General features: G+C 40.1%; 1 long non-coding RNA gene across 46 annotated transcripts in view; it reads right to left on the bottom strand.

The window, feature by feature from the left end:
• LOC102401727 overlaps positions 1–23,646 on the bottom strand; it is a 478,204-nt gene that overhangs the window by 292,208 nt on the left and 162,350 nt on the right. For 3 of the 46 annotated variants that reach the window (XR_006544454.2, XR_006544415.2, XR_006544450.2), the window contains one exon: positions 19,396–19,488. The exons of 40 other annotated variants lie outside the window; for them this stretch is intronic. This is a non-coding gene — a long non-coding RNA (uncharacterized LOC102401727). Of the gene's footprint in view, positions 1–18,308; positions 19,136–19,395; positions 19,489–20,177; positions 20,525–23,646 lie in introns of those variants that run through there. 3 more of the 46 variants (XR_006544410.2, XR_006544448.2, XR_006544461.2) reach the window with 2 other exon arrangements.

The following is a 23,646-nucleotide window of genomic DNA, read 5'->3' as shown; positions in this document are numbered from 1 at the left end:
AGAAGTTATAACACTGAGCTTAAGAAAAAAAGTCTTGACGCAGAATAGAAACTTTTAAGGGCAAATGCTGGTAAGGCCCAGTGAAGACTAGTTGATTGAGGGGTCTGGGCCTTAACCTACTATAATGAGTTTTACATCAAGAGTGAAGCATAAAATACAGGCTTTAGTCAGAAAGCTACACAGGGAAGACAACTGAACACTTGTGTCTTGGGGACTAATAGAAGGCTGTTAAAGTAATCCATAGTAAATTTTAGTAATCAATGCTTTACAGTAGTACAGTAACGAAACTGCTGTATTATCGGGGGTATGAAGCCTGAGTTCCAGACCAGGGAGGCAGCAAGGACAAAGCTGTAAGAGGGATGTGTGTGTGTTATGCGTGCTCAGTCATGTCCACCTCTCTGTGACCCCATGGACTGTAGCCCGCCAGGCTCCTCTGTCCATGGAATTTTCCAGGCAAGAATACTGGAGTAAATTGTGATTTCCTACTCCAGAGGATCTTCCTGACCAGGGATCAAACTGACATCTCTGGCATCTCCTGCACTGGTGGAGGAATTCTTCACCACTAGTGCCTGGATATGGATAGTTTAAATAGTAAAAAAAAAAAAAAAAGAAAGAAAAAAAAAAATCTGCCTGCAATGCAGGAGTGAAGTGAAAGTCACTCAGTCATGTCCAACTCTTTGGGATCCCATGGACTGTGGCCTGCCAAGCTCTTCTGTCATTGGAATTCTCCATGCAAGAATACTGGGGTGGGTGGCCATTCCTTTCTCCAGGGATCTTCCACACCCAGGGATCAAACCCAGATCTCCCACATTGCAAGCAGATTCTTTACCATCTGAGCCAGGGAAGCCCTGGGTTCAAACCCTGGATTGGGAAGATCCCCTGGAGAAGGGCATGACAATCCATTCCAGTATTCTTGTCCATGGGGTCACAAAGAGTCGGACACAATGGAGCTTAACACTTTTTAGTGCCACGTGGGAAGGCCTGCAAGAGGGAAGGTGGAAGACAAAAGAACTAATAAAGAATTAAAAGGTTTCAGTGACTCCATGGATCAAGAGGATAAGAAGAGAGGGAAAAGTTTAAAATTGCTGGAGATTACACCTCAGTAACCAAATTATATCACTGAAAAGCCCCTGAGAAGAAAGGAGGTGGACATAGTTTGAAAAATGACTATTCTAAAGACACAGAATTTGAGGTAAAAATAGTGTAACACAGATAAAATATATTCTGGAGGAAAAAGGCAAATATGAGCGCTGTAGACAGAAGACATAGGGCTAGACGGGATCACTCTGACAGGAAGTTGAAACAGTAAATACAGGCTTAGAGAAACCATCTAGACAAAGAATTCAGGGTCTATGGGATGAAAAGGTGTGGGGATTTCTCAAGCACACATCACAGCTTCTGGTTTTAGTGGCAAACTGTCAGGAAAAGTTCTAAATCAAAGAACTTGGAAATACTTCACAGATGAGGTTGGACTTACACAAGGACCATATTTTTCAACTATTTCCAAAGACAAACATTTAACAAGCAAAAGTCATCCTAAAATGTCAATGCTACAATGAATTCAGAATTCAATAATAACAATATAGCAAGTTCTATGGCATCTACCTACATAAATAAATTACGGTTAATAATCTGGTTTTAATCAGTTAACACTGTGACCAAAGAAACCCGATGTCACCAACAGGTATGTAGGTCTGGTATTTTTAGTGCCCTTCCCCTCTTGCCACTGACACACATGCTGACGGTTTCTCAGGACCCCAAACATCCTGAGCTGCCATGTCTGAGATCCACAGAAGTTTTCTGAAACTAGGAAAGTACACCGGTTATTCTCTTGGGTTATTTTTGATCTTCTGGTAGGGAACTCAAAGCTAGAAGTGATTTCCACTTCTAGCCATACATATTCATGCAAAGACTGTACACGGAGCGTTCTGGAACTTGATATTCAGTTCAGTTCAGTTGCTCAGTCATATCCAACTCTTTGCGACCCCATGAACCGCAGCACGCCAGGCCTCCCTGTCCATCACCAACTCCTGGAGCTTGCTCAAACTCACGTCCATCGAGTCGGCGATGCCATCCAGCCATCTCATCCTCTGTCATCCCCTTCTCCTCCTGCCTTCAACCTTTCCCAGCATCAGGGTCTTATCAAATGAGTCACCTCTTCGCATCAGGTGGCCAAAGTATTTGGGGCTTCAGCTTCAACATCAGTCCTCCCAATGAACACCCAGGACTGATCTCCTTTAGGATGGACTGGTTGGATCTCCTTGCAGTCCAAGGGACTCTCAAGAGTCTTCTCCAACACCACAGTTCAAAACGTCAATTCTTCAGCGCTCAGCTCTCTTTATAGTCCAACTCTCACATCCATACATGACTACTGGAAAAACCATAGCCTTGACTAGACGGACCTTTGTTGGCAAAGTAATGTCTCTGCTTTTGAATATGCTGTGTAGGTTGGTCATAATTTTCCTTCCAAGGAGTAAGCATCTTTTAATTTCATGGCTGAAATCACCATCTGCAGTGATTTTGGAGCCCAGAAAAATAAAGTCAGCCACTGTTTCCACTGTTTTCCCATCTATTTGCCATGAAGTGATGGGACCGGATGCCATGATCTTAGTTTTCTGAATGTTGAGCTTTAAGCCAACTTTTTCACTCTCCTCAATCATTTTCATCAAGAGGCTCTTTAGTTCTTCACTTTCTGCCATAAGGGTGGTTTCATCTGCATACCTACCGCTGCTACTGCTAAGTCGCTTCAGTCGTGTCTGACTCTGTGCGACCCCATAGACGGCACCCCACCAGGCTCCCCCGTCCCTGGGATTCTCCAGGCAAGAATATCTGAGGTTACTGATATTTCTCCTGTATATCTGAGCTTGTTATTAATTGGGGGCAAGTGACACTACTTTTGCATACATACAAAAACATTTCACAATCAAGTCCTATCTTCCAATTAAAGATGTCTCAGTGATCATACAAGTTAAAAAAAAGTACACTGTCCTCCTATGTCATTTCTTGCCCCCTTCCGATAGTAACCCACCAAAAATAAGAAATCACTTTCTTCAACAAGAAAACCAAAAATGACGCCTAATGTTTGTTACTAATTTAGTAATGAATGATTAACATTTCTTTATTAAACTTTTTATGCTATATTGGAGTATGGCTAATTAACAACGTTGTGACAGTTTCAAGTGGACAGCAAGGGAACTCAGCCATACATATTCATGTATCCATTCTCCCCCAAACTCCCCTCCCATCCAGTCGGCTACATAACATTGAGCAGAGTTCTCCAGGCTATACAGCAGGACCTTGTTGGTTATCCATTTTAAATATAGCATTGTGTACACATCCATCCCCAATTCCCTAACTATTCCTTCCCCTCATCCTTCCCCCCAGCCCTACTAGTCTGAGTCTTTCTGTTTTGTAAATAAGTTCATTTGTATCATGTCTTTTTAGATTCTGCATACAAGGGATCATGAATGACCAACATTTACATAACACTTATTATGTACCTGGTACTAGTCTAAGCTCTTAAATATCCACCAAAATCGAATGAAGTAAATACTGTAGTAGATACCAACCCCATTTTATGTAAGGAGAAACCAAGGCACACAAGCTAAACTGACCACAGTTAATGAAGCGACTTAGCACAGCATATCTTTAAAATGCAGCATTCAGGACTTGTACCTAAGCAAGATTCCGGTGTCTCACACTAAATATCCGAGCTGTCTATTCTGTTTCTCAGTTACACGAGCAATACCCATCTCCTATTTTAGAAAAAAGTAAACTACTGTTTAAAGACAGTAAACACTGTCTATGACCTAAGTGTTTTTTGATTATTTCAAAAATCTCCCAGAGTACAAATACAAACAAACCAAAAGAAAATAGCAAGACACATACCCACACTTGCTGAGAACACTTTAATTAAAAAAAAAAAAAAAATTCCACTTGGATGCAGAGAAACTTTTGACCATTTAGGGTCGCAGTGAAGCGGAACGAGCTCACCTAAAAGATGAGCTGGAAGCATCCACTCCTGGAAAAAGCCACTCCCCCTCAAGACTCACACTTTTCTACTTTGCAAAGTAGAATTTGGACTAAATGCAGTTATTTCTTTAAGATGACATCAAGATTTATTTTGCACTTTAATTTTCCTCTCATTTTCCGTGATTGCAGTCTAAATCTGAGTTTAAAAGAATTATACAAGCATCTGGCACATGATCGCTGGTAAGCATGACAGCTTTCATTAAAAACTGATGTTTCAACCTGTATTTCTAGAGAATAGATTTTAATTGAAGGCCTTTACAACTAACAATCAAGCTAATTGTATTTTGATTCTCCTTACATTTCTCTGGATCAAATACTCACTTGGATATTTTTCACTAAGACATTTATTTGCTACCTTATTTTGAAACTTGGAGGAGAAAATGGTGCTAATGAAACTCAGAAGAAAGCAACCAGGGATGTTTTGATGAAATGCCATGTCCTGTGTGATTCTATCTCAAACTCAGGTAAAGAAGGAAGCAATTTTTGGATTCAACCTTTCGTGAGCCTGTGATAATCCAGAGTTGACAACACAGAACACAAGTACGGACAGGCGGCTTGGTGGTAAAGAACCCACCTGTCAATGCAGGAGAAGGAAGAGACCTGGGTTCAATCCCTGGGTTGGGAAGACACCCTGGAGAAGGAAACAGCAATGGCAACCCACTCCAGTGTTGTTGCCTGGAGAATCCCATGGACAGAGGAGTCTGGTGGGCTTATAGTCCCTGGGGTTGCCAAGATGCAGATACAACAACCGCAACTGCATGCACACACACGCATCTGCTAAACCAAATCATCAGAATAGCATTTTAGAAGCAGGGTGCTGGAAATGGCATTAAAAGCTTTATCAACAGCTGCCAGAGACAGTGGATAAGACAGACAAGGTCCTTATCCCTTACATGAGACCCTAGTGAATCCTTCCTTCAACACCACAGTGCTGTGGACAGTGTTACAGGAAGCGTGGGTGGTCATGTTTCTCTCCCTCTGACCACACACCGCTCACAGCACCCAATGCCCAGCATAACACTAATCTCAATGGATAAATAAGACCAACAAAGAAAAAGTCCTTTAACCTCAGTGTCAATAATGAGAACAGAAGCCAGGAGTTCAGCATTCAAATTCTTAAAAATCTTAACTAAATTTTAAAAATATCTTGAAATGAGCGCCTATAAAGGACTTAGGGATTTCATGAAATATAAGGACCCTCTGTACTATTTAAATCTTAACTGCCCAGATTTATGCCCCTGGGAATAAAAAAAAAAAAAACTGCAGGCAGGCTTTAAGCAGTATGAAACTTTAAATCATACATTATTATTGCTCTCTTCAGAGATGGTTCTTAATGCTTCATCGGACGCAGAACACTCTGAGCCAGTTTTTCCTAAACAGCCTAAAACAGAAACCTAGCCTCCAGGGTAGCTGTTCATGGGTGTCCTGGGAAACCAAGATTCTGCATTCCAAGTGTGAGACACATGGCAGGCTCTCAGCCTTTCTCCTTGGGAAGGCACAGTACACATTAGTAAATTCAAGACTGAGGAGTCCACAGAACCTTTGCGAAGTGTTGCCTACACGTATATGATCATGGAATGCATTTTATGGGATACCCGGGTTTCATAAAATGCAGTCTGGAAAAGGCTGCTTTCAGCTCCTGAGCTTAGTACTCAAGACTTGATAATCTGACCCCGAATTACCCTTAATCCTTCTCAACAACATATATTGACAACGGATGACCAATGCACGTCTCGTATCCTCGATTCCACTACAGAAAGCCTCTCCTCCAGCAAGTTCATCTCTCTCCCTGTTTTCAATAGACATCTCCACTATCATTTCGTTCAGATCGTTCCCCAGGCTAGAATTTCTACCTTCATTTTACTCAATTTAATCCCTTGACATTAGAGATAAAACTCTACCTCCTGGGTCTCTTTCACGTAATATCATTTTTCTTTTCCCCTCAACAGGCCAGCTCAAAAAAAAATGACACTTCGTCAGGACTCACCTTATACTTGGGATTATGAGTCCATACTCTCTGCATGCCTATCTGGTCTCCCAACTACCTGACAACTGGCTGAGAACAGGCTCTAAATTCCTAGTTTTTAAAATAACCTGACACACAGTATTTTGCTCCAATAGAGTAGACACACACACGTCAATGAATTAGAAAACCCATGGCAGTAACCTCTCACGTGGTATTGCAATGCTACACATGATTTTCAGCATTAAAAAACCGGTTGACCCTAGAATGACTCAAAACACTTAACTGGGCATATTTGTCTTCTCTGGAAAATCTTTTGACCTGGTTTAGAAGTTATAAACCAGGACACAATCAACATTAAGTCTGCAAATTGACATCTCACAGGAATGTATTAGGAATGCTTTGATGAACATGGAACATGGCTGGACCTTTAAAAACAAAAGTGAGTAGCATTGCCATTTCCATGCCTTCCGTGACCACGAAGCCTATCCCTTACTTTCTATATGTCTACATTTGTAACTTCAAATATATTTATGTAGTATAGACACAGGTCTCATTTTATTCCCTCTATAGAATATCCACGGGGCTCTCCACCTCTCAGGGACTCTCAGATGACATTAGCCTATCTCAACACCATAGTAACGATACAGCATACCCATCTCTATGGAGAAAATAAGTTCATACCTAGCCTGAAGTAAGCACGTATGTATCTGATTCTGGCAAATCAAACCAAGAAAACAGAAGTCTGAAGGTGCAGAGTATTCGACAAAGAATTCTGATCTTCCAAGTAACTGTATGATACACCTGGAGAGAATACAACTGACCCTTGAACAACAAGAGGGCAGGGATGCTGACCCTCCCCGCAGTCAAAAATCAGCATGTAACTTATAGTCGGTCTCTATGTCTATATGTAGCTCCTCCATATCATATCCTCATTTCCACATTCGAGCATTCAACCAACCTTCCATCATGTATTACTGTAGTAATTAGTATGGGGGGGGGGTGGGATTCACAAGTGGACCCATGCAATTCAAACTTGTGTTGTTCACAGGTCAACTGTGCAATACATATTCACGAGCATAACATCTGAAAAAGCCACTCAGGCAGGAAAATGTCCAGTCTAATAGTTAAGTAGTATGTTTTCTTAACCAGGTGAGAAGAGCAATATACCACTAAATATAGAATGGCTGAAACACTACAAAAGCAGCTCATTATATAATTCTAGAATTAGAGTTACTCTTCTGTGGCTTTGAATAGGAAGCATCCAAGCTTGTCCTTGAGAACCACTAAAGAGGACTGCTTAAAAGCCCTAGAGCAAATGGTCTAGGTTCAAAACCTGGCTTCATTTCTTACTATCTGACAGTGCATTTCTTCTTTGAACTTCACGCTGTTTCCTCATCTGACAAATGGATGCAAAACAGTATCCACTCCTTTGTGTCACTGTGACATTTCAATGTGATAATCCCATGATACTCTTACATCATTGCTTAGTACAAAGAAAGCATGCAACACACATTAACACCGTTACATCCCTCTGATCTAAGTAAAAGACTCATTATGAAGGCTGGTACAGCAATTACAAGATTAACACACACACAAACCTCTGCTGTGCTCCCTTCAATGGTATTCTGTGCTGCTGTATGGATTGATTATCTCGAGAGGCAAAGAAAAGGCTTGCTGTGGGAGTTATAATTATCTACAGTCCTTAGCCCTACCTATCTCCTGCAGGGGTGGTAAAATTACAACTTTAAGCAAACAATAATCATGCCTGGGAAATCCATTAAGCAATCTAAATTACAATTCTGATATCAGCATATCTGTAGAAGTTGTATGTATACTACATTGCCATTTATTTGCATACATAAGCGACTGAACTGAACCATGTTTTCACCTGCGCATGGTTTTAGCATTCTGTAAAATCACTTTAAACAGGAAAGATACCATTTTTCGCTTTCCTTGATCAAAGGAAAAAGTCATGAAAGAAAAACTTGGGTTTTATGTGTTTTTTTCCATTTCATTTAACACGTTAATGAACGCTTTATAGAAAAGAAGGGGAAGCACACGTTTTCATCTTATTGCTGGAAAACTCTTAACACATTCAGAATTTCTTTCATTATCAAATAAATGTCTGTAAAATGATAATAAATTAGTTTAACAAAGTCTTAAGAGGGATCATTTGAGGAACGATCTGAAACTCAAACCTACTTGGTAACATTTCTGTTGTGATTTATTCTCCTTCATCTCAAGGTTTTTCAATCTTTTCCTGTATCTGACACTCAATAAATATTGTTTGTTTTATTTACACCGCATAATTCTTTCAGGCCTAAGATACTTTTTATGTTTTCATTAGGTAATTTCATTGTCAAAATTAATTTCACATTTATTTTCAGTAGTTACTTGTTTATAAGTCTCATTTCTCCCTTCTTACGCTGCTCTTTTGGGAAGAACTGCTTTTTGGTGTTTGACACTGATATAAAATGGATGTGACAGAGTGCAAGCTGCAAACTAAATCCAGTTTCAAATCGCTTGCCCCAGTCTACACTTATCCTGAGAACACGATTTCCTCCTCCATTGAAAATGCAAAGACTTGATTTCCACTCAAAACAGTTCTCCCCATAACAGGGAGAAATGTGTTAAACATACAAATGAAGACAGTTTTGTATACAGCACATACTGAATTTCTCATTATACAAGCAGACCTCAGAGATATTGTTACTTTGGTTCCAGGCCACCGCAATAAGGTGAGTATCCCAATAATGTGAATCCCACAAATGTCTGGTTTCCCAGTGCATATAAGTTACGTTTACACTGGACTGTGGTTTAATACATGCACAAAAATATGTCTTTAAAAATATACATACTTGAGTTAAAAATATATTTCGGTGCTAAAAATGCTAACCATCACCTGACAATGCAGGGTTGCCACAAACTTTCAACTCAGAAAAAATGCCATATCTGCAAAGTGTGATAAAGCAAAGCACAGTAAAATGAGGCATGCCTGCCCATGCGATGTATGAAACATTTAAGTCTCTCATTATATATAAAATGAAATATAAGTATTGTATACATATGTAGAAAAAAAATTTTACATCTTCTCTAATCTCGTGGCAATTCTATTATTTAAAAATAAGATTCTGAAATCTTATTTTGGCCCAATCAGCACATTTTTAATATTATAAAAATGCCTGAGTTTTGCATAATACATGTTTACCTAGTACACTAATGTGCTAAAAACTCCAGAACTTTTTTACAGCATGCTTTACTTTGTGACATCATTATTTCTACATAGTAATATTTCAGAGAGACAATGAGTAATATGTTAACTTTCCAACCTATGTTTATTAAAAACAAACAAACTTTGGCACTTCTACTTAGAGTAAGAATTATACTTCTACCAAATTAAAAGACAGTAGGAAGAAGCACAAGCTGGAATCAAGATTGCCGGAAGAAATATCAATAACCTCAGATATGCAGATGACACCACCCTTATGGCAGAAAGTGAAGAGGAACTAAAAAGCCTCTTGATGAAAGTGAAAGTGGAGAATGAAAAAGTTGGCTTAAAGCTCAACATTCAGAAAACTAAGATCATGGCATCTGGTCCCATCACTTCACGGGAAATAGATGGGGAAACAGTGGAAACAGTGTCAGACTTTATTTTGGGGGGCTCCAAAATCACTGCAGATGGTGACTGCAGCCATGAAATTAAAAGACGCTTACTCCTTGGAAGGAAAGTTATGACCAACCTAGATAGCATATTCAAAAGCAGAGACATTACTTTGCCAACAAAGGTCTGTTTAATCAAGGTTATGGTTTTTCCAGTGGTCATGTATGGATTTGAGACTTGGACTATAAAGACAGCTGAGTGCCGGAGAATTGATGCTTTTGAACTGTGGTGTTGGAGAAGACTCTTGAGAGTCCCTTGGACTGCAAGGAGATCCAAGCAGTCCATTCTAAAGGAGATCAGCCCCTGGGTGTTCTTTGGAAGGACTGATGCTAAAGCTGAAACTCCAATACTTTGGCCACCTCATGCGAAGAGTTGACTCATTAGAAAAGACTCTTATGCTGGGAGGGATTGGGGGCAGAAGGAGAAGGGGACGACAGAGGGTGAGATGGCTGGATGGCATCACCAACTCAATGGACATGAGTTTGAGTGAACTCCGGGAGTTGGTGATGGATGGGGAGGCCTGGCATGCTGCAATTCATGGGGTCGCAAAGAGTCGGACATGACTGAGCAACTGAACTGAACTGAACTGACAAGATCATTTAGCTCAGGTTTCTGTCCTAAAACTGTGTCAACCGCAGGAGAACCTGGGAACTCTACTCTCTCTCTTAAGAATTTAATGTAAAGCTGGTTCATCTTGGAATGTACCTGAAAGTGGAACTAGTTAATGAAGAACTGAAGAGGACATAACAACACAGTAGTTTTGTTTCAGCAGTGGTTTAAACACGGAATTCAGCATTATCAAGGAGGGTCCCCCTAGTATGTGAGGAACGGAGGTCAGCTCTCTCTGGCCATCTGCCTGCCCCTCGGCTTGTTTGTCTGCTGTTGCCTCACGTGCAAGCCCAAGACCCCACATTTGGCCCCTGGACCCCGCCAGGAGCTAAATGGAAAGGGCCTGACACCACTTCACCTTTCTTTACAGAAGTCATTGACTTCAATTTCCATAATGAATTGCTTTCAAAATGCGTTTGTTTTTTAAATAAGCCAGAAGAGAGATGTTAGATTTTTCAGAGATAGCTCTTCCATTATTTAAAACTCACTCAAGAGTCCCAGTTGTAGGTCAAACTGCAAAGTCATTCAAGGTTTAGAAGGACCTTCTAAAATCTGTTTCTGGTTCCCCTGTATTCAACCAGGACACCTACACAATAGCCTACCCAATCTTCTTCACCCCACAAGCATCTAATCTCTCATCGTCACCACCCCCTCCCTTCCCAAGGTTCTCCCAGGTTCCCTCCTTATAGCATCCGCCCTGTCCCAACATTCTCAGCTACACATCAGACCAGCACTTCTTAAACTTGAGTAATCTACAAAAGTTTCCTCATATGCCCCGTGTCGACCTTAATTATTTTATTAGATTCTCGAAACAGGTACACATGCCCAACTAGGAATAAGCTCCTGAAGTTTGTAACTCCTAAAAGCCAAGATACACATAAGAAATACTTAAGAAAAGCTCTACAACGTAACACAACAACATTAATAGAATGTGATAAATGAAGTTTCGCTACAATTGTCACTTACAGCCTATGGTACTGATGCCGCAGCCAAGATCCTTGTAATAAGAGCGCTTGCATTACTCTCAGCAGCAGGGCAGTTAGATTCGACCACCCCCTTTTCTATTAACCTGTATCAGAGAAGGATGCCATCCAGCCTCAACCTGCTAGAAACTCATCATTTATAAACCAGTTATTATCCAGGAACAAAGACTAAGACTTTGAGGCAGGGACAAATGTAAACACAGGTGCTGGAGTTTCAGGGGTTGCCCTTGTGAAAACATTACCACTCAGATGATTCAGAATGTTTCTATCAGTTTTTTATTGTTATCAACGGAAACACATTCTCTGGTGGAGAAGCAAAGTCTCCGAGAGAATATGCTCTGGACAGAGCCCAGCCAATGGACCCCTCTCCAGATATGCATCCATCCTTAGTCTCAGTCCAGCTACCATATGGGAAAGCAATATGAGTCAGTCTCTTTTGTGGAACACCTTACTTGCCAAGAATATTCATCATAGGAAAATAAATTCTTGGAAGAGACAGTAACATCTGTGATCCAAACAGTACCTTTTAAACTCTAGAATCCCAGGCAGGATGGGGAGAGAGAGAAAGAGAATGGGAGGGAAAAGCAGTGGGAGAAAAGACCCATTTAGGGGAAGAATGTTTGGATAAATTGTTTAATTCCCATTGCTAATAACAGCATCCTCCATATATACTTCTTTTGACCCCTCAACCAATAGCACTTTGACAATTCATATTCTCACAGCAAATGCCAATTTATATATGCCTGGTGTTAAGTATGGGGCTTTCCTGGTGGCTCAGACAGTAAAGAATCTGCCTGCATTGCAGGAAATGCAGGTTTGATTCCTGGGTTGGAAGGTTTGATCCCCTGCAGTAGGAAAGAGCAACCCACTCCAGCATTCTTGCCTGGAAAATTGATGTTAAGTACATACATACACTTTTTATACAGTTCTTGAGGTCCTCACGGCAAGTATACTGGAGTGGTTTGCCATTCCCTCCTCCAGTGGATCACGCTTTGTCAGAACTCTCCATTATGACCCCATCCATCTTGGGTGGCCCCACACAGCATGGCTTGTAGCTTTACTGAGTTATGCAAATGCTGACAAAGGTCTGTATAGTCAAGGCTGTCATCCTCCCATTGGAAATGTATGGTTGTGAGAGCTGAACCATAAAGAAAACAGAGCACCAAAGAATTGATGCCTTCAAACCATGGTGCTGGAGAAGACTCCTGAGAGTCCCTTGGACAGCAAGGAGATCCAACGAGTCAATCTTAAAGGAAACCAACCCTGAATATTCATTGGAAGGACTGATGCCGAAGCTGAAACTCTAGTATTGTGGTCATCTGATGTGAACAGCTGACTCATTGGAAAAGACCCTGATGCTGGGAAAGATTGAGGGCAGAAGGAGAAGAGGGTATCAGAGGATGAGATAGCTGGATGGCATCACCAATGCAAACTCTGAGAGACGGTGAGGGACAGGGAGGCCTGGCGTGCTGCAGCCCACAGGTCACAAAGAGTCAGACACGACTGGGCGACAGAACAACATACACAAGCACACACCAGTCCGTGTGCCACTCACGTTCACCAATTTAGGTCCAAGTAGCTCAGAAGCGCCAGCCCTCCCTCCTCCTCCTCTCCTGATTTCCTCTGGAAAAAGTACAGACCTGGCCCTCAAGGCAGAAGTAGCCCTGGCACAACAACTCTGTGTCACTGTCTGTGGCTGCTGCCGACTAACCCCCAAAGGCTGAGAACGGGACTCATGATGGAGGCAGATCTGTCCATCCCCAAGAGACTGGCCTGAGGATTCACCCTGAGACGGCCCGAGGCCTCCCGCAGGCCAGTGGGAAAGAGCTGTGTTCTCAACAAATGTAACTCGCCACCTTTTTCCCAAGGGCTACTACAGGAGATTCCTTCTGGAGCCTATGCATGCAAGAAAAGGACAGTACTGGTAATGACACCTAACATAGTTTGTGCCAGGCATGTCTTACAAGGGCTTTTCCTAGATTGTCTCCTTCAGCCTCACAACCTTGAGGTATTTAAAATTACCACCAATCACAGGGCTGTCGCATTTTAAATATTTACACATAGCTAATCACCTAAGTTTAAACATCAAACCTGGAGTCCTGGAAATGTCATTAGCAGGCTCTGACAAAGAAGAGCAACATTTAGGCTTCATATAATACTCTCCATGTATTCATTTGTAATTGACATAAGATACTGGATACAAAAATACTTAAGACATCTAAGAATAAAGAATCTTTTTTTTTTTTAATATGGACACTATTAGTCTGCTAGGGCTACCGTAACAGAATCGAGAGTCACACACTGAGGGTCATAAGTCGATCTTCTCACAGGTCTGAGGGCTGCAAGTCTGGAATCAAGGTGGCAGCAAGGTTCCTTTCTTCAGAGGCTTCTCTCCTTAACCTGCAGGCAGCTGCCCCCTTACAGGCTCCTGGACAGTCTTGTCTCTAGGTGCTTTAGATTCTCTGTTATCTTTTTTGCCAAATTTCCTCTTCTTGTAAGAATCCAGAGAGGATTAAGCCCCAATCTAAGAGCCTCATTTTAACCTCATCACCTCTTTAAAGATCCTATCTCTAAATAAGGTGACATTATGAGGTATGAGGGGTTCAATTATATGAATTTCAGGGGAACACAATTCAATCCGTAACAGACACAGGCACTCATATTCCAAATAAGTTAAAGAAATGGAACATTTGCATTCTCTCTTGGTGGGTCCCTCCCATATCACAACCCTCTTCACTCAAGGGCTGCCACACAACTAAGTTTTACTTTGTAACTCTTCATAGTTTTATCAGCTACATTTGATGTTTTTAAAACCTTAAAGCTATAAATTTCCCTCTAAGTGAAACTTTAGCTGCACGTCTCACAGACTTTGATACAGTGGTACAGCATGCTCTACTACCGTTTCAAATCATCTTATTCTCTGACCTATGGGTTATTTAGAAGTGTGCTGTTCAACTTCCAAATATATGGGGGAATTTTCTAAATGGCTTTCTGCTTTGTTAACCTCTAGTTCTGCTGTTACCAGAGAACTATTTTGAATGATATCAATTCCTTTTAAATTACAGAGACTTATTTGATGTCTCAGCTTCTAGTCTCCCATCTGAAATTAAACTAAAATAGCATAATTTAGCTGTATTCATTGTGGCGATGTTGATTCAAAATATCACTTATAAGATTGCTTCAGTACCAGCAAGCTAAGAACACATTTTATTTAATTAGGTGACAGTCTGATTGCTACTTGTGGAAAATGGACGTGATACTTATTTTTAGTGAATTTAAGTATTTTATCTTTTTTTACCCAAAGCACTGACTAAAAGAGGCTGAAAATAGTATAACCATATCTTAGAGTTACACTATTTTAAAAACAGATCATGCTGTTTCTAAACCAGATACTCATCACTTACCCTACACCTCTAGGAGCCAAGTACTAGGTGACAGACCAAGAAATCTTATAACTTATCCAAGGGAAAACTGAACTTGACTGGAATTTGAGACTTAAGAAATAGCCAATAAAGTACTGTCCAACATCAAATTTTATACATATAAGTTATATACAATAAAAATGTAAGGATTTTCTCCAAAGGCCTCCAAATGTATTTATAGGAGAAACACGCATGCAAAACTACTTTTATGCTTCTAAAAAGAATGGTAACTTTATTGAGAAAAGAATTCTTTTAAAGAAAATCAAACACTCAACGCTTACTGTCTTACTTTAGGGAAGGCCATTTAGTTAAGTAGAGTTCCCCCAAAGCTATTTAAACATGGAGATATAGAAGCAAACCTTATTTAGATGAGTTTCTAGTCAAGGACTTGACCTATATAATGTAAGTTATACAAATCAAAAAATCGAGGCAATATCCTCGAAGGAAGGGGCTAAATGTGGTTTAAGATTTTTCAGCCTGGGGATAAACATGAAATAGAAGCATAAATGTTTCTTGAGTACTTTATAGCACAGTTAAGCAGAGAGGATTTTTAATGTCTAATTTTTAAACTTCCTTAAAAATGAATTTCCATAAGTACTATGGAAATAGCATGCCCTAATTTGGGCCATCATCATGGTAACTACTCACATGTTTGCAATCAACTTTTAAAATAAGATGCTACAGATACAGCTTCTGAGGTTGCTGCATTCCAAAATGCTGTTAGTAATACTGAATGCAGAGAGCTGTTGGTTGGTCTGCACTCACACGGGTTCAAACATTCCTCTGGTGAGCCTGTGTTAATGAAAATTCTCCTTTCCAAAGATTCTTTTGGACCACTCTTCCAGAAACCTTGTATCAGAGCCAGCGAACAGTTTCATGAAGATCTGCAACTGTACATTTTTCAGGCATTACACTAGATTTTCTTATACAAGTTCCCTATTAAAATGGCTTAAATTCCAAACCAAGCCTTGGGAAACAGAGCACACACTATTTCGAGCCTTTCTACGGCATCTGGCAATGGGACCAGAGTGGTGAAATGAAAAAAACAAAAGTAGTTTTCAAGTCTTATGTTAGACAGACAAATTAATTTTTACTATGGGAACAAGGGGCAAAGCCTTTTGCTGCTATCATTGATCTTGAAATTGTCTTAAGACAATTTTGATTTTACAGAATTAGGTTTTAGCCTCAGCCTGTAGGTATTTCCCTATTGCATTCTGGATTAATTCACCTTTATAGCTACTTTCTGTCAAAATGACAAAGGAGAATTGATTTCTTTTGGTGAGGTATCCTTATCAATGGAAACTTCTAAGCATTGATTGATGGGGTGTTAGAGGAAAGAACCATTAATTGATTTGTAATAAATAAAGCAAAATCTCCAGTTATGACCTGCGATTGATAAAGGCTCCTTTCTCATTGGTACATTTCTTTCATCTAAAATTTATAAAGCAGCTCAAAGTCAACAATCACTCAGCTTATTACTGTAACACAGCTTTATTAAAGCAATTTCCACTGGCATGGCCCAAGTTAAAGGTCACTCAGCATGATCATCATAATACTAAATAAGTAAACATTTTAAAGTCAAATGGAAAATGGCGTTTAAAGTTACATTGTGGTGTAATGAAAAAACCTGCAGCTTTGCAATCAGATGATCTAAATTCAGATTCCAGCTTGGCACTTATTAAGCATTTTACTCAAGTTGCTTGAGTCTGTTTTCTCATCTCCAAAATTTAGAAACCCCCTATCTTGCAGAATAATTGTACTAAATGAGTCAATACATGTAAAATGTCTGAAATATAACATAGAACATATTAGCTGACTGCTTAATTGTCTTTTATTATTATTAGAACAAAGCCTTAAGAGCAAATCATCTCATCATCTCTCCAAGTCCGTATCAGACAAACAGGGCCAAGTAAAAAATTCATTCAATGGGTTTCTCTCAGGATTCCTTCACTTTAAAAAAAAAAAAAAAAAGTCCAATTCTTCAATAATAAAATGTGTTATTAAAACATCCTTAAAGATATATTGGCTTTTTATGTTATCGGTTTCACTTTTATAAGGAGAACTGAAAGCAACACTTGATTTTTAAAAGGCACTTATAATATTTAAGACTGCATTTCCCAAGTCTTTCAATTACCTGGGCTTTAACTAATCTGAATTAGTTTACAACAGCAGACACACCTCCCTGTTGCTAAAGGTTTACCACAATATTGGCAAAAATGACATGAGCCATCAGAAACGCAATGTAAATGCAATCTGGACCTGAAAGTTAATTGCTCTTTGAATCTTCCTTCTTGTAAACGCTGATGGAGAAACAGATTTGGTGCCAAAAGACTGGAGATGAAGGAAATAAAATTCTCACTTTCAAAAAGACAGGCAAGAAAAAAGCCTGTCTTTTTTTTTTTTTGGAAAAAAAAGAAAGAAAGAAAAAAAAAATCCCAATATTCTACAGCACCAGGGCACTGACTGTTGATCCCGGACAAGATTTCTTGGAAAATCATTAGAAGAATGGTTTGTGACAACTCAAAGCGCAACAATCCTGGCACACAACGTGGGTTCAACAGGGACAAGACAGACCTCGTTTCCTTCTCTGACAAGGCTGGTAGCCTGGCAGATCAGGGAATACACTGGAAAAAATACAACTGGAATGGAGGAAAGAATCTGACAAAAGACTCATGAACCTCAAAGGACAAGATGTAAAAATACAGGCCGAATGCCAGGGCACTTTGTTAAGACTAATAAACCTTTGAATCAAAATGGTGTCAACGTCCAAGATGAGGATTTGCCCTTGGTCCCTCTGCTTCACCATTTTTTGTTTTTTGGTTTTTTGTTTGTTTTTAAACAAATCACCTGAATGAAGCAAAAAGAGTATTTGTCGCATTTTTTAATTGCTCAATAAACAACTTGTGTTATACATTATTTTTTAGCCACAAACACTTCTACCTACACTATCACCCTTTGCCTTCACAACTATCTGATGAGGGAGTTGAAACATTATTTTCCATTTTATAAATGAGGAAACTGAGACATCTTGACTGAATTAATAACTTCAAATAACAAAGCTAGAAAACAGAGCTAGGACTTAATCTTAAGTCTCTTGACTTCACATTTTGACCAAAGCCTGGGACAGTAAACAACCATAGATGAAGGATATATATCAACAAATCTCAACAAGCAGAAGTTGAGGGGAAATATCTGAGAAATGACATCAAATCTGACCTGTGTGTCCAGATGGGTGCCATTTTGTTACATGGATGTCCTGAAATAGCTCCATGAGCGTTATGAGACAGTCGATTCACTAGTTCAGCCAAGCTGCATTTCATGTCCAGAGAAAAAAGGATCATCATCTGTCTCTTGGCTATGCAAGATCCTTCAGTGCTTTGTGAAGACCATAAGAGGGGCAGTGGACCACCAGAGAACAGTTATCAAGATGATAAGGGGACAAGAAACCATGATATATGAAGACCATCTGAAGGAATTACTGGTATTAAACTAGAGAAAATGTAACTATGGACAGGAAGAAAAGACCAATAGCTGTCTCCAAATACACATGTGTTAGACTGTCATGAGAGGGAAGAAACAGAACAAGTCAATCATGTATTAGAGTTTGATCAGGAAATTATACGAATCACTATGAATAAAATAAAATAAGGGATTTATTAAAGGAATTAAAACTTACACATGGTAGGGGCTATGTGTACTGTTTGGTCTGGAATCGCTATAGCTCAGGGAAGGCGAGGCAGTTGAGAAACGAGAGCTGGATATGAAGTGGGGGGCAACAAGGGAAAACTGAGACCCATGTCTCCCACCATCTCTCCAATGTGAAGGAGGAGGCAGGGCCGGCAGGAGACGCTGGTGCCTTCACCACAGAGAAGCGCACCTGCATTCACACTCGCAGGATGTGGAGAGGCCAATGGAGGAGGCAGAGGAAGAGGAGACCCAAACCAGCACCGGGGGCCAGAGATGAAGGACACGGCGTGTGAGCCGCACAGTGCCTGGTGCCCTATGTCAACCTGCAGAGCACGAAAACTGACTGCTCTTTTACTTCCACCTCCAAAATCTTGCACGTTTCTCTTGTGGCCAAGCCTAACCAAGAACCATAAATGGGGACTGCGTGAGAAAGGAATTCTGGGAATTACCATTTCAGTTTAGCAAAGCGAAAACAGTACAAAGTCACCAAAAAAGGAAAGTTAGACTCCTGACCGGTACAAGTGTGGGAGGTACTCAAAGACTGCAGGGACTCCAGAGAGTATCAACTCTCTATGGTCAGCTCTACTCCATCTTGGCTCAGATATCATTTCTGCCGAATGTCATGGGTAGAAAAAGTGATTCACCCATCAGATGTGGTATTTAACATCCTTTCCCATCCAGGAAGTAGCATTATCAAAGTATCAAGACATACAATGGTTTAAAGATCCTATGTTGAGAGTAAACGCTTTCAGTTTGGGCATGTAGTCACTATGCACTGTAAAAGAAAACAAATCATAGAACCTGAAATTATTTTCCATGCCATCTCCATGCCATTTTGATTTTTATACTTCAAAAGAGTTCACAATAGCCATAAAGGAATATATTTTTCCATTCTAGTATTTATGTGGTCCAAACTTCCCAACCATACGGGAAACAACTGTGAAAGGGATATTGCCTCTTGAATATGAAAAACCCAACAGTATCTCTGACACAAAGAGGCAGAAATGGTGACATCTTTCCAGGCTTTCAACTTACTGGGACTGGGGTTCAAGGTCCTCTCCTTCCTCTTTAACTTCTTTCAGTGAAGCTCTATCAGGCAACATGGTTTTTCTTTTTCTTGCTAGCCTCCTGTGAACGAGTACAACAGGAGGAAGAGGCATGAAGACAGCTTGCATCTAGATCATTTACATCCTGCTAAGGGACCTGCTCCTTGTTCTCATCCTGAACCAGTGCCAATCAACCTGGACTTCTAAGATCCGAGGCGGGAGATACCACAATCCAAGTCAACCTAATGGGGGGTTATGGCAGCCTACCAAAACAACAGAAACATGGAAAATTCTCCAAATAGCTAAGGAAAAATCCATATTTGGGCATATGTGCAACTTTTTTTGCCAATAAACTTCTGGTCTTGCACAACCATACCTGTCCTTTGGCATCTAAATGTCCTATTCTTGGTTCAACTTTTGTATCAGTTTCTCCTTTCCAAGGAATTCACAGCTACTGAAGTTCTTGCCTCATAGTAACTTCCAAATTGTACAAAGCACTTTACATGTCAGATGCCATGTTACTTTTATTGTTATAAAAGGTACTGCCCGACTCATCCCAGCAGTTTTCTTTGTTCTAGCTTCCTATGATCAACAACCAAAAGCAACACTCATTAGGGAAACAGACTTGGTGGGGTAACGGGGCACCAGTTGGGGTGGGCGGGCGGGAGTTAATTTCAACATATCAATACTACCAAAGTCTAGCAGTCACGCGTTTGTGGTACATTTCCATGAGATGTAGTCTAACAGCTCACACTAGAGTGGTTCAAATACCTCCTGCCAGCGGCACTGCACCAGCTCATGCCATATGCACTGGAGTCACCAGCCGATGCCAGCGAGAATCTGCAGATTAATGAAATTCTCCACCAGTGCTGCAGACATGCCCACAGCTTTCTTCCTTTTAACATGATATTAATGCATTTCAGGCTCCGAGTTTATGGTCTGTGCTGATTTTTTCTGATGGCTGAGTTACGCCCACCAAGACAACATAACATCCAGACAGCAACCCCAAGGGCAAAGTGAGAAGGATTTTCTGATTATGTCATCAAACAGGAAACCTCATGGAGACTTTGGGATTAATGTATTTTCCACTGGAGCTGAAAGCAGGCAGGATGTAGTCACTGGAAGGGAAAAGAGGGAGGAGAAAATGCTAGTAGGGGTGGAGGCAGTGTCTTTAAAATGACATTTAAAGAAATCACTCATTTATTCACATCTAAAACCTCCAAGCAAATAAAGATTTGGAAACTTCAATTGACTCTGGTAATAAGCAAATTGCAGAAGCACTGGATACGAATGCACCCCACAAAGAACTTCTCTAAACCATGGCACCATTCTTGCTCCAGATGGCATGGAAAATAATTTATAAATGACAAAAGTTCAATGGGTGTGTGGCAGCTGTTCAGTTCGAGCTCTTGGGCCACCCACTTCAGTAGAACTGAGAGCTTTCAATCAACTCTTGCCTCTCAGAGGGCCTTCAAACAGCATCAGAACATGTGTACAATATGTTCTCAAAAAGTAGCTGGCCAAATATGAAAGATTAGAAAATCAAGTTAAATGGAAATGGAAAATACAAATACATACTGTCTTCTCCGAAATCCCTAATACCAAGCAGGAACTAACAAAGGACTTCGAGTTTTCAAAACTAAATTTTGCATGACCTTCCTTTTTTGCCCTTCATATGTACTCACAGCTTTCCTTCACATAGAAGAGATATATCTCCTATTTTGGCAGCATTATTTTAATAGTAGTCAATACTGTGCTTGTCTCTCTCCCTTCATTCATTCCTACAACCCCATATGTAAAAAAAAAAAAAAAAAAAAAAATGAAAGCATTCCAGCTTAACATTATTACAATTTCTACTTTGAACATAACATCACCCATTTTATCTTTCTGCTCTGAACCTTCAAACAAAACCAACAAATTCTAAGGGACCACCAGGATGCAAAATAAACACTCTCTGCCTGTGAATTTAGGAAGGGTTGCTCAGTTGCTTTTAAGTCTAGGTAAATCATTTACAAAAACAGAAAGGTGAACAGAGATAATTCTATTAACTAAATTCTTTGAGTTACTTAAAACCAAGGTGCATTATAAAACGAATACAACCTTAACAATTTGTCACTTTCAAAAGAACCAGTTTAAGCATGGCAGCCATAGCAGGTAAGGTTATACTTTAAGAAGGGAAAACTCTTAGGGCAGTAAATGTTGCAAAGCCATCTGTTGGGAAGGACTCTTAGGTATGCGCTCTTAATTGACTACAGAAGCTTTCTAAGTGTTAATCTGACCAGATTCAAACTGGACAGCATGTGGAAAGATGATAAACAGCTGACACCCTTTGTAAGCTACCCAACACAGCAAGCTAAGATCCTACCACTGGAGGAGCCGCCCACCTCTCATTCCTGCTTCAGGTCTGTCCATAAACAGGTGTCTTAAATGAGGGGGTTGCCAGGGACCCAGGAGGTGAGTCACCATTCCGTCTCCCTAATAGTATGCATGAGGTCTGGTGCAAAAACAAACAAACAAACAAAAAACACAGCAGCTAGAACATCATCTTAACAAAGCAAAAAGTATATTAAGCTAACTTATAGTGAACACATTTAAGTGAGATTATTCACAATCACAAGAGATCTTAAAAAACCACCAATACCAGCTGAAAAACGGACCTGTCCTAAAATTCATGTTTAATTTCATATAAACCCTTGGAGTATGCTTGCCTAGTCATTTTTTTAATACCATTTAGCTCATTGTGCAGCTTGTGATTTATCTTTTATATACTGTTCTACTTGTTCATCTATAAATGACAAATGTAAGAATTAGTGAAAATTGGGCGAATATTGTATGCCTGGGGGAGTAAGATCAAGAGAAACATTAAAAGCAATCATTTTTGTATCTTTTTTTTAAAACACATTTTCTACACTTTCCAGCTGTTACTAGGGATGAAAAGTCAGAAATGTGGTATTTTCTTTTCAAATAGTAAAGTCATTTGGACACCTACTCAGAGTTGGGCAATAGATACAAAGATCTGGCAAATGTTGAAATTATTCTGAAGATACCATAAGCATTAAATTTCATACCAAAGACATTTTATTCACTGTGCAGAATATCTCTAGTTAAACAAATTATTCAAAACTTGAGACTGAATATATTCAATAAAGCTGTCGAAGAACAAGGATCCGTTGTCTCCTTTCTTTGCCTCAAGGAACTTGGACAGACAGCCACCAGACAGTCTGCTGAACTCTCTGCGGACCTCGAGGGTGAATTTCTGTAGGACAATCTCGAGACTACAAAATGAACTGAAGCAAGTGGTTCTGTAACATAAGGCTCTCTGTGTTAGGATTTTACACTAAATTAGTTTGAGTCGGTGGCTGCTTCTGACCAAGTCCACTCACCAAAGATAGAATCGGTTGAAATCTGTGGCACAATGGAATTAATACAATTAGAGCTCTTTAGAATATATGTCCTGACACAAGGTTAAAGTACGGTAGCCAAGGCTATTTACATAGACTACAGCAAAGGACACAGTCCACAGCTGCCTAAGTACAACGAGACCTATCTCCCCATGTCTGCAAAGCACACTATTCACACCAGAACTTCTTCTGGCAACAAGATCTGGTTACCTTTTATGGAGATAATCCAGTTTGAAATGTTTTAATCCAAATAAACAGGTTATTACAAGCAGATCATTGCTACATGATGTCAAGACTTACCGGAGAGCTACAGTAATCAAGACAGTGGGATACCAGTGAAAGAATAGAAAACACATGAATGGAACAAAGAGTCTAGAAATAGACCCACATAAATACCTACAAATACTGGTCTTTGCAAAGGAACAAAAGGGACACAATGCAACAAGGATAGTATTTTCAACAAATGGTGCTGGAACTGGACGTCCACATGGAAAAAAAAAAAAATTAACCCAGACACAGACCTTACACTCATCACAAAAATTAACTCAAAATGGATCATGGAAGACCTAAATGTCAAACACAAAACTATATAACTCACCACAGAAGTTAACCACAGGAGAAAACGTAGATGACCTTGGGTATGAAAAGGACTTTTTAGATATAACACGAAAGGCACAATCCATGAAAGAAAGAATTGATAACCTGCTGCTGCTGCCAAGTCACTTCAGTCATGTCCGACTCTGTGCGACCCCACAGACGGCAGCCCACCAGGCTCCCCGGTCCCTGGGATTCTCCAGGCAAGAACACTGGAGTGGGTTGCCATTTCCTTCTCCAATGCC

Source organism: Bubalus bubalis, chromosome 2 (genome assembly GCF_019923935.1).
Source record: "Bubalus bubalis isolate 160015118507 breed Murrah chromosome 2, NDDB_SH_1, whole genome shotgun sequence".
Classification (NCBI taxonomy): Eukaryota; Metazoa; Chordata; class Mammalia; order Artiodactyla; family Bovidae; genus Bubalus; species Bubalus bubalis.
The sequence above is the reverse complement of the archived record's forward strand: the minus strand, read 5'-3'. Positions and strand labels throughout refer to the sequence as shown.